This window comes from Podarcis muralis, chromosome 1 (assembly GCF_964188315.1).
Source record: "Podarcis muralis chromosome 1, rPodMur119.hap1.1, whole genome shotgun sequence".
Lineage (NCBI taxonomy): Eukaryota > Metazoa > Chordata > Lepidosauria > Squamata > Lacertidae > Podarcis > Podarcis muralis.
In genome coordinates, this window is record NC_135655.1 from 120,680,042 (window position 1) to 120,695,416 (window position 15,375).

The following is a 15,375-nucleotide window of genomic DNA, read 5'->3' on the forward strand; positions in this document are numbered from 1 at the left end:
AATGACTTTAATGGAAAGAATTGTTTGCGTTTGTCCTGAAAGCAAGGAAAGGGGAGGGGGAGAGAGCAGCAGTTGAGAACATCTTATTTATATTCTGCAAAGGGTTTTATTCTGTTCTCCTAAGTTAGCACCTCTGTCTTTTTGCGTTCATGCCTCTGATGCAAAAGAACTTCTTCCCCACCCCACTGCAAGTGGGGCCCCCGGCTTGCTGGTGGGCTTCACAGAGGCATCTGGGCATGATAAGAACAGTGTGCCAAACCTGCTAGGCCTTCTATCCGAGCTGGCTTTTAGGCTTTTATAACTCTGGAGCAGCAGTTCTCAAACTTTTCTGGGTTGATTGTATGAACCCATTCTGAGTGCCCCTTAGTAAAGGTAAAGGGACCCCTGACCATTAGGTCCAGTCGTGACCGACTCTGTGGTTGCAGCACTCATCTCGCTTTACTGGCCGAGGGAGCTGGCGTTTGCCCGCAGATAGTTTTTCCAGGTCATGTGGCCAGCATGACTAAGCTGCTTCTGGCGAACCAGAGCAGCGCACAGAAATGCCGTTTACCTTCCCGCCGGAGCAGTACCTATTTATCTACTTGCACTTTGATGTGCTTTCGAACTGCTAGGTTTTTTTCCAATTCATTATATATCATTTCACAGAATGCTTTTATTGTTTTATTTTATTATTTTATTTTATTTTGTGTTTCAGTAATTTTTTTATTTTCTTGGCAACAGAAAAATCTGCTTATTTTGTCTACTTTGGTCAGATTCTTTGCCTAAGGTGGATGGAAATGTTGACAAGCTGACATTTTCAATAGACCAGAGGCATGAGAAAGTGTGCCTTCATGTCACAAATATTGACAATTCGGCATTTTTCATACCTTGAAAAACTGAGTGAAGGAATCTGCCAAGTATTGTTTTTGTGCCATTCCACCCTTGGCTATCTTGAAGGCTCTGGGATCACAGCTAAGAACAGATCCATTTCTTTAATATTTGTACAACATTGTTAGTTACAAATAGTAACTGACTGCAAATATTTAGAATGTTGCTTCTTTTTCCTTTCTTTATTTTTATTCACATAATATACATTCTTTACAACAAACAACTCCAAAATAAGCAGACAACTTCAAATTAAATCATATGTAACAAAAGCATAAGTCTCATGTTTTCATTTACATTGATCTCCTCTCCCATACCTTTACTTGATTTCCCCCCCTACTTTCTGCTTTCCTTATAGAATCTTTATAAAAATTTAAATCTCTTCAATCCTATACCAATCTTTAACAATTTCAACTAATCCCTTCACCTCCCTATCCCACAGCCCTCTTCTTTACCTACTATTATTTTTGTTACTGTTGCGCTATTCACTTATTTATTATTCCATCCTTGATATATTATTATCCTATCTCCTCGCGCCTTTTAAACTTTTGCATATTAGTTTTTAAACTCCAGCACTGACTTTTTCCATCTATTCCTTAACACATTCCCACTCTTTATTAATTTTTTGATGCTGTTAATTTTGCCATCTCCACGAATTCAATAAATTTGGTTCTCCATTCTAATAATTCTGGTAAAGAATGCTTTATTACCTTACAGGACCACCGCATATGTTGAAAGGTGCCTTCTTTCTCTTTACATTTCTGACAGGTATTTGTCCTTGTCTTAAACAATTTTGCTGGTTTCCTAAGAGTCAAATACCACTGGTACATCATTTTCATACAGTTTTTTTTTCAGAGCACAGCAAGCTGTAAATTATTATTATTTTATTTGTTTATTAAATTGGTATACAGTGGTACCTTGGGTTACATAGACTTCAGGTTACAGACGCTTCAGGTTACAGACTCCGCTAACCCAGAAATATTACCTCGGGTTAAGAGTGTTGCTTCAGGATGAGAACAGAAATTGTGCGGCGGCGGCACAGTGGCAGCAGGAGGCCCCATTAGCTAAAGTGGTGCTTCAGGTTAAGAACAGTTTCAGGTAAGAACAGACCTCCAGAACAAATTAAGTTCTTAACCCGAGGTGCCACTGTACTGCCCTATACCTGCAGGTCTCAGGCCAGTTTACAAGATATGGTGGCACTAAGAGCCAAGGGGACGACAGGAGGGCACTGGAGGTGTAAATGACTATCAGACTTTGAAAAGAGGCTCTGGCTGGTTCAAGTTCAGCATTTTTTTAAAAAAATCCAGTAGTTTCACTTAGATTTTGAGTAAATGTGCAACTCATTGTCACTGTTTTGAATTTTATTATTGTCCTCCTTAGTGGGTGGTCAGGGCTGGATTTAGGTTTGATGAGGCCCTAAGCTACTGAAGGTAATGGGGACTTTTTATGTCTAGCTGTCCTTTGTCAACAACAAATTGTTGCTGTTTTTTGTGCTGAATATATGCTATATGGTAATTTATGGACCTAATAGGTATCTAAAGCCATTTGCCCATGTTGCCATGCAACCAGTCCATGCAGAATGTAGGCACCCTATACAGAACAACAACAACAACAACAACAACAACAACAACAACAACAACAACAACAACAACTTATTTGTACCCCGCCCATCTGGCTAGGTTTCCCCAGCTGCTCTGGGCGGCTTCCAACAAAGATTAAAAATGCATTAAAATGTCACACATTAAAAACTTCCCTGAACAGGGCTGCCTTCAGATGTCTTCTAAATGTCAGGTAGTTGTTTATCTCTTTGACATCTGATGGGAGGGCGTTCCACAGGGCGGGTGCCACTACCGAGAAGGCCCTCTGCCTGGTTCCTTGTAACTTCGCTTCTCACAGTGAGGGAACCACCAGAAGGCCCTCTGCGCTGGACCTCAGTGTCCGGGCTGAACGATGGGGGTGGGGACGCTCCTTCAGGTTTATACCTTCAGGTATATAGAAATGAGCAACTAAAGAACAACAAAGTGATATTTTAGGGAGCAGGCTAGCAGGCGGGGCCCATTACTTCCATCATAGGAGCCTGCACAACACAAAACACTGTTGCTGTACGTAGGTTTTATTTTATTTGTTTTTTTTTTTATCTTATATTTTGGAAATGTACATCCAGGTTTCCCCCCCCCCCCCCATATAGCTTGTTTAGCTATAGCTTGTTTAGCTTATTCATAAATCTGGCACTGCTGGCAGTAGAATGAGTGATCTTTTCTCCAGATCTGCTGGGATGACTGCCCTTAACAACTGTACATGACTAACTTTTCTATGCATGCACATTCTCCCTGGTTGTTGCTGGGCAGTAGGCCAGAAACGCCCCCCCCCCCCTTGTTGGCAGCGAGAAGGCAACTCCATTCGTCCACAAAAAAATAGATCCAGGCATGTGGAGCCAGGCTAGCCTGCGCCTCCCTCCCTGTGGCTAGTTTCAGGTGAAAGGAAGACCCCTCTAGTCTTCTCATATGGCACCTATTGGCATATGCAAATGTTATGCAAATCTCTGTCCTGTTCTGGCAGCTGATGGCTACAGCGTCCTGCCCTCCATTCTCCTGACTGCCCCTCCTTTGGGGGCGTCTTGCCCATAGAGGCAAGTGGTGCGGGGCGCCAGGGCACCAAGTTCTGGAGGGCGCCAGGGAAGAGGCGGAAGCTGGGCACGGCGCCTCCTGGCATCAGCTCGCCACCCTCACCCGCCTCGCTGAGGCAGCGTTGCACCCAGAGCCTCTGCCTCTTCCCTGCTGGAGCAGACGCCCTCCAGCCGCTGCCCGCCTCCTACAGCCCCGCAAAGCTGCCGGCAGAGCCGTAAAAAGGTTGGCAACTCTTGGAAATGATGGGGGGCGCCGTCGCTGTAGGGATCTTTGCACCACGGCGCCGGGTATACTTAAGACTGCCCTTCCTCACCTCACCCTTCCTGGCTGGGTAATTTAAGAGGTGAGTCTAAGGACCAAATGAGACGTGATGTGGGGAACATAGGAATGGCATCTTCCTGTGCCCTTTTTCCCCTGTTGCGTGGCGAGTCCCACCTCCCCCCTTGGAAAATAAAGACACAGCATTTAAGGTTAATGGGCGAAAAAGGCCACAACTTTATTGATTGCAGGAATTGAGTGGTATTGGCTTAGGCATTGGTCCTATTGACTAACCGGCTTCAGCCTGATTGCATGAAAGCCGGCAAGGTTTAACCACCAGTAGGGGGAGTCCCGCTGATGCACGTCAACTAGGAGTTCCCCCCGCTTGGGGGCGTGCCGTAGATCCACACCTCCATAGGCTTAGGACAAGGCGACTCCCCTGGAATCCTTTACCGGGCTACCCTTCGATTTGGGGGGGAAGGTGATGGTGCTTCCTCCCCCGCTTTCATCTGCATAACAACACCCCTACCAATGCCTAACCACCAATGCCGAGGAAGTTGTGACGATTTGCTACGAGGTAGGCGAAAAACCAAATGGCTGGTGCCAATTTGCCAAGTGGAAAAAATTCCTACCAGGCCCCTTGACGGCGACCAACCGAAGTCCATAGCAATGTCAGAGGGCTAAACCTAAGGGTGGGCGGGGTGGGAAACCGGAGCAGCTGGAGTGAAGAAGAGAGGGGAATCCTTGGCCGCGACGGCCCTAAATAGCCTGGGCCACGCCTCCCTGGCCAGCTGATTGGCTGGACAGGGAGATGTCAGCCCCCATGTGTGTGGGGAGGGCGTGGGCCCACAACCCCACCTCCTCTCCAGCTCGGAAGTGGCTTTGTGGAAAACAGCCGCTAGGGCAGAGTTTGCCCAAACTTGGCTCTCCAGCTGTTTTCGGACTCCAGTGCCCATCGTCCTTGAACACTGGCCTTGCCAGGGATGATTGTAAAGGTGCTTTGGTGATCGTGAGGATCGCACCAAAGCGCCTTTGCTCTGGCACAACGCTTACGATCCCCAGGCACCTCCCCAGAAGCCACTCTGGCGATCGTAAGGGTCATGTCAAAGCACCTCCGGGAAGCTGTGCCTGCAGCCACAAGAAGCAGCAGCGATGAAGGATGAAGTAGCGACATAGGAGCCAAATCCTAGGGGCTGTGGGGGCTTTGCCCCACCCTCCCAATAAAATATTTGAGGAGGCTGGGCCCCCACTAAGTTGATGGGCAATGCTGTTCAAATGGTGTGTGGGCACTGCATGATGTGATTCATTATGCAAGGCGGGGCTTATCTGGGCCCCCACAATATTTTATTCAAGTTGACACCCTTGGGAAGTGGCAAAAATGCAGAGGGAATGAGCGTGTTGTGGGGTGGGCAAGCAGTGGCGGGGGGTCTGGTGCATACTGACACCTATTTTTCTTTTTTTAAAAACCCACAGTATATCTAACTATTATCTATATCTATCTATCTATCTATCTATCTATCTATCTATCTATCTGTCATCTATCTATCATCTATCTATCTATCATCTATCTATCTCTATCTATCTATCTCTATCTATCTATCTATCTATCTATCATCTATCTATCATCTATCTATCTATCTATCTATCTATCATGTATCTATCTATCTATCATCTATCTATCTATCTATCATCTATCTATCTATCTATCTATCTATCTATCATCTATCTATCTATCTATCTATCTATCTATCTATCATCTAGCTATCTATCTATCTATCATCTAGCTATCTATCTATCTATCATCTAGCTATCTATCATCTATCTATCTATCTATCATCTATCTATCTATCTATCTATCTATCTATCTATCTATCTAATCATCTATCATCTCTATCTATCATATCTATCTATCTATCTATCTATCTATCTATCATCTATCTATCTATCTATCTATCTATCTATCTATCTATCTATCTATCATCTAGCTATCTATTATCTATCTATCTATCTATCTATCTATCTATCTATCTATCTATCTATCTAATCATCTATCATCTCTATCTATCATATCTATCTATCTATCTATCTATCTATCTATCTATCTATCTATCATCTATCTACAGTCATACCTCATGTTACGTTTGCTTCATGTTATGTTTTTCCAGGTTGCATCCCGCGGCAACCCGGAAGTACCGGAAAAGGTTACTTCCGGGTTTCGCTGCTCACACATGCGCAGTAGTGCTAAATCGCGCTTCGTGCATGCGCACAAGTGCCAAATGCTGCGCACCTGCACAGATACGGTGCTTCAGGTTGTGGGCTTTTCATGTTGCGAACGGGCCTCCGGAACGGATCCCGTTCTCAGCCAGAGGTATCTATCTATCTATCATCTATCTATCTAATCTATCTATCATCTATCTATCATCTATCTATCTATCTATCTATCTATCTATCTATCTATCTATCTATCATCTATCATCTATCATCTTTCTATCAATGCTATCAAGCTGAGTACCAATAAATGCAACTTTTCTTCTTCTTTTCCAGATAGGTTCGGAGGATCATTATCCAGCCAAAGTTCAGTAGCCTCCCAAGCCCACAGGATAATCTCCTTTTTTGTTTTGTTTTGATGCTCCCAAAGGCTGCATCACATTTCCTGCATAGTGAGAGAAGAAGGAACACCTTTTCTTGTTTTTCTTTTTAATACGGCACCTGCCAGCTGCATTTTTGTATGTTATTAAAATAATTAACAATTAAAAACAATAAAAAATCCTGCTGCCAGATTCATTTGTGGGCCCACCTGCTTAAATCAGCTGGAAACTGTTTTTCCCCCCCTTTTGATTGACTCATCTCGCTGAATAATCCGCAAAACTGTTGCAGCCCCAGCAGTTAGGTGCCTAATTTGTGGAAGCAAAGTTTGAAGACCTGGCTGTAAATCTTCTGCCAGTCTTGGCACTCGCCTCTGCTTGGTGGGAGAGCTGCAATGGCATGCATGTGACGGCTGTATGGAAAGCTGTTCTGCAGGTTCTGTCAGCTTTCCACATAGGAATCTGGTTCTGGGTGGGATTTGTTTTTTGGCACGTGTGCTTCGCAGTTGCCCTGGGGTTGGGGATGGGTGGGAAAGATCAATTCCTTCGGTCGATTTCCCCTTCGGAGGCTTGGCGGATAAATTTCCCTTCACGTTTCCCCCGTAACCATAGTTGCTATCAGGGAACAGAAAGAATCCTCTTTCTTTCACAGGCCAAAGCAGTTAGTCACCAAAGGGCTGTGTTTCAGTGAAGGGAACAGCGTTTTCTTTGCTTCTCCCTCCTCTTAATTGTGACATACTCATCTCAAAAAAGATAGGATGCTGGTAGATACTGTGAATTGAACCCTGAGCCTTCTGCTTGAAAGGCAGATCTTCTGCCACTGAGCTGTGACCCTTCCTCAAAGGGATCTTCTGATTGGCTAATGCCGGGATTCACCTGTAGGCCAATCAGGTTGCGGATTCACTTCCACCTGGGGCTGGATTGGGTGGCTCCTGTGGACCAATCAGACTGCTGCATTCTGGGTCCTATTGTTCTAGGGCCAATCAGACTGCTGCATTCTGGGTCCTATTGTTCTAGCACCAATCAGACTGCTGCCTTTTGGATCCTATTCAACTCAGTACATAACAGTTGGGGATAGGACACCTGTGGCCCCCTAGGCGTGGTCAGACTGCAGCCCTCATAATCCTTGGCCCTTGGCTCTGTTGGCTGAGGCTGATGGGATTTGGGAGTCCCTCAACATCTCAAGCGCAACAGTGTCTCCCATCCTTGCTTTGGGTATTTGAAGAGTTTGATAACGTCCCTCCTCTAAACTCATTCCTCCTCTGAACCAGTGTTCTTCTGAACTTTCAGTGATAGGTTGCAATGACCTGAGACGGAATCCTGACAAGATGGGGGAATTGTGGGTAGGTGGTCCTGGCATCCAGGAATTGGTGAGCAGCAGGCGGAGTCCACGCTGCAAGGCACGGGATCGCTTTAAAAAAAGCTAAATGAAATATACTTGGAGCTGAAGCCTGGATACACGGTGCGAGGCAGCGGTGCAGCAGGTGGCGGTGCTGCGGTGCTGCGTGTGGCAGTCAGCTCAGCAGGATCCCACCTTTGTTGCCAGTGAAATATACTCAGAGTCAAGTGTGGATTTCATGCTCTTTATTCAGCTCATAGTAGTGAGGAATGAAAGTTCCCCCCAAATATCTGCTTTATATACATTATTTGCACAATGGGCCACACGTGATTGGCTAATTTTGGGATTCTCCTGTAGGCCAATCAGGTTGCGGATTCACTTTCACCTGGAGCTGGATTGGGTGGCTTCTGCGGACCAGTCATACTGCTGTATTGTTCTAGGACCAATCAGACTGCTGCATTCTGGACCCTATTGTTCTAGGACCAATCAGACTGCTGCATTCTGAATCCTATTGTTCTAGCACCAATCAGACTGCTGCCTTTTGGATCCTATTCAACTCAGTACATAACACTGAACAACTCTGGCTCCCCCCAAAAAGCTCAACAACTCTGCCCCCCCCCTCAAAAATATGAAATAAAGTCAAACCATTTTTGCAGGCAAAAAATAATAATAATTTCAATGGGGGGTGGTGACAAGAAATTTTCCGCACTGGGTACCACCTGACCTTGCTATGCCACTGAGAGTGGGGCTGCTCTTTCTAAGATTCCTGCATTGCAGTGGGTTGGACTAGATGACCCCAGGGCCCTTCCAACTCTGCAGTTCTGTGATTCTGAGCGGGGACATTTCTCCACCTCACCCTCTGTTCCCCTTGCCACTATCCTTAGGGGTGTTTGAGCAGGATCTGTGCATCTGGCCTTCCTAGGAACTCTACTCTCAACATATAATTATAAACAAATCACTGCACTGCAGAGCCAAACTTCAGACTTTGCCCTTTGAAAAGGTGAGCTTTCAGAAAACCCCTGTCATGGCTAGCAGCATTGGAAAATAGAGGCCTTGGCTTTTCAGCATTTGTTCCTCTCTGCTCGTTCCCCCGCTCCCCGGCACACCTCCTCAAAACCGAGCCAAATTGCTTTAGTTTTCCTTGTTATTTTCATGTGCTCATTAGAGAAGAGCCATTAGAGTGTGTGAGAACAGAATGTCTCCTGAGCTGCGGAGGGGAAGTGAAGGCCAAATATTGGACCCGTTTCAAGCTCCGAAACAATACCACCGTCCGACCGGAGAGCTGTGTATGTGAGTTTGGCCAAGGGGGAGAGGAGGTCAGGGGGAAAAAAGTTGCCTCGGAAGATTCCGAACCTTTCGCCAAGCCCTGCAGTCCTTGGCAGGACTCCTGCTGATCTCCTGCCATCTCCCTCGATGACCTGAGGAAAGCAGAGAGAACGTCAGGGCTGCATGTCGTTCTGCATGTCAGTCTCAGGTCTGCAGGAGCGCCACGACCGCCATCGCCCAACCAGTGGAGGCTGGTCTGCTGGGGCGAATCAGGCCACTGCCCCACCACCAACTTCAGTCGCCCCACTCAGCAAGTCCACACCTTCCTATTTGCACCCAGTCCAGGGGGTGGGCCTGCCTGTCAGCTTCCCCTTCCACCTTAGATAAGTGATACCCTCCTTCAGGAAGCAGGATGGTGACAAACCTGGAATAAGCATATCCTCAACAACAGGGACGCGGGTGGCGCTGTGGTCTAAACCACAGAGCCTAGCGCTTGCTGATCAGAAGGTCGGCGGTTCAAATCCCCGTGATGGGGTGAGCTCCCGTTGCTCGGTCCCTGCTCCTGCCAACCTAGCAGTTCGAAAGCACATCAAAGTGCAAGCAGATAAATAGGTACCGCTCCGGCGAGAAGGTAAACGGTGTTTCTGTGCGCTGCTCTGGTTTCGCCAGAAGTGGATTAGTCATGTTGGCCACATAACCTGGAAGCTGTGCCCCGGCTCCCTCGGCCAATAAAGCGAGATGAGCGCCGCAACCCCAGAGTCGTCCACGACTGGACCTAACGTCAGGGGTCCCTTTACCTTTACCTTTATTCAACAACAACATGGGATGCTCTGTTCAACAGAAACAATAATAACAATACATCAGCCACCTGACTGGGTTGTCCCAGCCACTCTGGGCAGCTTCCAACATATATAAATATGTGATAAAACATTAAACATTTTTTAAAAAAACCTTCCCTACACAGGGCTCCCTTCAGATGTCTTCCAAAGGTTGCATAGATATTTACTTATCTCCTTGGCTCGGGGGTCACATGCCCTCAAACATTTCTCTGATGAAAATGACATTACAGGATCAAATCAGAAACCAGAACGGCTTCTGTAAATCTGGGACTGTCCCTGGAAAATAGGGGCACTTGGAGGGTCAGGAATAAGTTGGTTCCACCTGTCTTTGGCTCTGGATCTGCCTTCTGCCTGGGCGCCTTTCCTTCCACTCTACCAGCTGCAATGAGCATTAGCCGCCACTGGCAAGAAAGGAGGACCAGAAGCCTTCCAGATGTGGCAGGATTTCAGTTCCTATCAGCCAGCCAGCCAGGCAGCCAGCCGGCTGGGAACTCTGCAATGCAGTCGACTCATGCTTTCGGCAGGGATCTCGCCTTTGCAGCCCACCTTGGGCTGAAGCTGCACTGCAAAGGAAGAAAGAAGAGAATCGGGAGGAGATTGGAGTGCACTCCCAATTATTTCCTTTCAAGTTGGGTCGCCTGATTGACCGGCGAGCAGTGCTGCCCACCTGTCAAAATGGCCTGGGAGGACAAGGCCTCAGGATCTTTCCTCCAGCTTTGCCATCAAGCCCTTATCTGTGTTCTCCCAACACTACAATTCTTTGATTCTATGTGCTTGACAATCTCACTAGGAGAAGGAAACCAGGAGGCTTGTTGAGATCTTGGTGGGCCATCCAGGGGTGGAGGAAGGGGGCGTGCGGTGGGGGCTATCCACCCCGGGTGTCACCACTGAGGGGGGTGACAAAACGACGGGCAGCACTCACTGCGGGGCCTGCAGTGCGCCCGAGCCACACATCTCTACTTGGGCACCTGCAGGCTCTGCGCTGCCCCAAATGGTCCGCCCGCCGCCTCCCCCTCAGCAGTAGGGTGGCTGAGTGGGAGGAGGCAGGCAGACTCCTCAGAGGCCCTGGCTGGCCCCACCCCTGGGCGCAGGGCACACACAGCACCCAAGGTGCCCAATCAGCTTGCTCCACCACTGGGGCCATCACATACTCGATGGGCCAGCTGGATCTGTCTCGAAGGGTGAAAATTGCATTGACCTGCATTGTAGAGGTGCCAGGAAGCTAGACCAGAGCTTTATTCCCTCCCTTAAGGCAAGAACAGAATGGCAACAGGAAACTCCAGACTCCAGCCGCCTTGTGATGTTTATCCACACACAGGCTTTTCTTTGAAAGAAAACATGCTGAAGAGTTTTGCTCTCCGTTCAATTTTCTTTTTTGCTTGGATTCATCTACAGTGCAACCTCAGGTTACGTACCGTCCTCCTTACGAACACTTTGGGTAACAAGCTCCACTAACCCAGAATTAGATGCTCCTGGTTGCGAACTTTGCCCCAGGATGTGAGTGGAAGTCGCACGGCAGTGGCGTGGTGGCAGTGGGAGGCCCCATTAGCGAACATGCGTCTCATGTTAAGAACGGTTTCGGGTTAAGAATGGACCTCCGGAACGAATTAAGTTCGTAACCGAAGGTACCACTGTAGTGCCATCAGTATACATGGTTCTTAACAGACTAGCATTTTTAATTTTTTTTAAATCCAGGTTCTTTATTCCAAGGAATTTACAGCTTACATTTTTAACAGTGGATAAATCAGCAAAGGGACAAAAGATATGGCCTGTTAATTTTTAAATGTGCACATTGAGTAATGTGATAAGGCTGCAGAAGAAGTGGACAGCCGGGCTGCCTCCAAAGTTACATTGCTTCTGGGTTTTTTTAAGGCTGCATTCACACAGAGGTTTATTCCATTTCCCTTACATTTCCCCCATTGTTAATTTCCACATGATACCTGAGCTTTCGCACGATGTGAAAAGCCACTTCTGTGAAATTAATGGAATATAATTAATTAATGTTATTTGGTTCCAGGAAAGAAAAGCATGCGTGCAGCTCCCTTAACTGGAAAATTGTGGGAGTAAAGTGACAAAATTTGGGATGGCATACCACCAGACTGTTCTTTCCTGCTCTTTTCATTGGGCATCAGGAAGGTGGGGCAGTGGTAATGTCTGATGACACATGTCCACACCACGCCCACTGGTAGGAATGAAATTTAGCGCAACACTGTGGTATGTCGAGCACAGAGCAAGCGTTGCACAACACAACAGGAACTGCAGTGTGAAAGGAACATTTGAAAACTAATGCAATATTTTCCGTGTGTATGAATGCACCCTTAGCTGCCTGCCACCAACAGCTTAATCCAAAATTACTGCTTTCAGCTATGGATGTCAGATTCCTGTTTGGAGTGGCTTGCCTTGCTTGGATGACCAGCTGCACATCAATGTCTCCTGCAACACCGTTAATGAGAAGCCCATGCAGAAGCCTGGCTGGGCAGCCACCCCATCTGTATAATGTCAGAACCTCCAAGTGTCCCTATTTTCCAGGAACAGCCCTGTGGGAATGTTCAGGGAGGCAGGAGAGGATTTTAAAAAATTAATATCCTTCCTAACTTGTGCTAGCAAGTTCCTTTACTTAGCAGAGTTTTACATTCCCCTTTTAAACACTCAGCAGGTAGCTGGTTGAAGAAGAAGAAGAAGAAGAGTTTGGATTTGATATCCCGCTTTATCACTACCCGAAGGAGTCTCAAAGCGGCTAACATTCTCCTGTCCCTTCCTTCCCCACAGCAAACACTCTGTGAGGTGAGTGGGGCTGAGAGACTTCAGAGAAGTGTGACTAGCCCAAAATCACCCAGCAGCTGCATGTGGAAGAGCGGGGAAGCGAACCCGGTTCACCAGATTATGAGACTACCGCTCTTAACCACTACACCACACTGGCTCCCAGGCTTGTTGCAGGCTTGTGTAAGCCTCTCACTGTTAGGCAGTGGCGTAGCATGGGGGGTGCAGGGGGGCCCGGCCGCACCGGGCGCAACATCTGGGGTTATGGCAAATCCATTGGTTAGGGGGCGTAAATCCACGGGTTAGGGAGCGCAAATCCACGGGTTAGGGGGCGCAAATTACTTGCCTTGCCCCGGGTGCTGACAACCCACGCTACGCCACTGCTGTTAGGTTCCTGGTAAGATCTGTTATATCCCTCTTAAAAGAATAAACACGCCACAATCTTATTTAAAGTCAATAAAAGAAGTTTACTCACATCATCATTTCACAGTTGGATCCCTGAAGGCAGACTTAGTTACAAAGTACAGTGGTACCTCGGGTTAAGTACTTAATTTGTTCCGGAGGTCTGTTCTTGAACTGAAACTGTTCTTAACCTGAAGCACCACTTTAGCTAATGGGGCCTCCTGCTGCTGCCGCACCGCCAGAGCACGATTTCTGTTCTCATCCTGAAGCAAAGTTCTTAACCTGAGGTACTATTTCTGGGTTAGCGGAGTCTGTAACCTGAAGCAGTCTGTAACCTGAAGTGTATGTAACCCAAGGTACCACTGTATATACATGTGGAACTATCCCATATGGGGATAATCCCAGTGTCCTCTGTTGGCTGAAAGCAAACAGAGCATCTGTAGCTAAAAGCTGCTTCAATGATGGAGGAAGTCAAAAAGAGAGAGTGTGCTGTGTGCCTTGTGCTTTTGTTACCTGAACAGGTAAGGTCACGCCCACCTCTAGTCACATGCAAAGGAAGTATGTCCCAGCCCAGGAGGAAACAGGAAGTTCCGACTGGCTGGACCAAACATCCCCTTGCATGTCCACTCTAGGAAAACAAGGAATGTTGCATTTGACTGCTGCTTATGTATCACATCCCACAAGTCCTGGATTTACAGAAGTCATCCCAGTTTCTGATTTGATCACAGAATGTCCCGCTTTTCCTTAGGACATTTCATAGGAGAAATGTTGAAAGATGTGGAGTTATGCGATTAATAATAATGATGATGATGATAGGATGCCCCTATTTTCTTCAGAGAAATCTTGGACGGTATGAAATTTGTAACACAACTGTGGACCCCCAACAACATCCAGAACTGGAAGCTGGGCCTTTATTCCTTGACCCAGCCGTTCATATCAGTTCATCTCCTTCCCTCTCCGAAGATGACAAATATATTTTCCCTACGTTACCTTCCTCAAGAGTGCTTTGCTTAAAACAATAATGGTCGTAACAATCAAGGTTCAGCATAATGGGAATTAAATTGTTTGGGCCTCTCTCCAAAACGGGGGCGTCATCCTTCCTAGAAGACCAGCCCTGGAAAGTGTGAATTGTTATGAGATCTGGAGTCATTTCCCTTGCTTTCTAAATAGCAATACATGGAGGGAGTGTCTTCCCCCCCTGCCATTCAGCTGTGTACATGTTTTATTGCTCATCGCAAGGGCAGTGTTATCGCAGCTGCAGAATCAGGTGTTTTACGGACAGTATGTGCTAAGCACGTTCATGCGGTGGCAATCAGTGTGGTAAACCACTGTTGATGCAACCCTAAAAACAGTTGCAAGGGAGTACAGTGGTACCTCGGGTTACAGATGCTTCAGGTTACAGACGCTTCAGGTTACAGACTCCACTAACCCAGAAATAGTACCTTGGGTTAAGAACTTTGCTTCAGGATGAGAACAGAAATTGTGCCGCGGTGGCACGGCAGCAGCAGGAGGGCCCATTAGCTAAAGCTAAGAACAGTTTCAGGTTAAGAACAGTTTCAGGTTAGACTATATGGAACTTGCCGAACTGACTGGGAGACTCTGTTGTTTTTTTTTAAATAATATTTTTATTAAGTTTCTTTTCATAGGTTCATAAGTTCAAAGGTGTACAGAAATACAAAAAACAAGAAACAAATAATCAGAATAAGGAAGAAAAAAGAATAGAGATATAACAATTCAACTTTCCATAATTTAACAATACCAATTGGACCTCCCCACATCTTCCAGACCTGCGTTCTTTATAATAACAGTATCAGCAATTTGTTACCTTATTTCATACCTTACTGTAACTTTCAGTTATTATGTTTCTAAATTCAAAAATGTTGTAACTCAGTTTTTGTACCTTTAAAATAAACATAATATGGTTGTTTCATATTGCCTCCTCTTCTTTCTTATCACTTAATTTACCATTTACTTAATCAAATTGCTAAAGCTTAGAATTTCCTAATCGTGCACAGTCTTAACATTCATACAGCTTATAATGTTTTTGCAAATAGTCTTTAAATTTTTTCCAGTCCTCCTCTATTGTTTCCTCGTCCAAATCTCGGATTCTGCCAGTCATTTCAGCTAATTCCATATAGTCCATCAACTGCGTCTGCCATTCCTCCAGTGTGGGTAAATCTTGTGTCTTCCAGTGCTTCGCGATGGGAATTCTTGCTGCTGTAGTTGCACACATAAACAAATTTCTATCCTTCTTTGACACCCTCTGGTCCACCATGCCCAGGAGGAAGGCCTCTGGTTTCTTGGGAAAGGTATATCTAAATACCTTTTTCAGTTCATTATAGATCATCTCCCAGAAGGCCTTCACTTTTGGGCAAGTCCACCAGAGGTGAAAGAATGTCCCTTCTGCTTCCTTGCATTTCCAACATTTATTATCA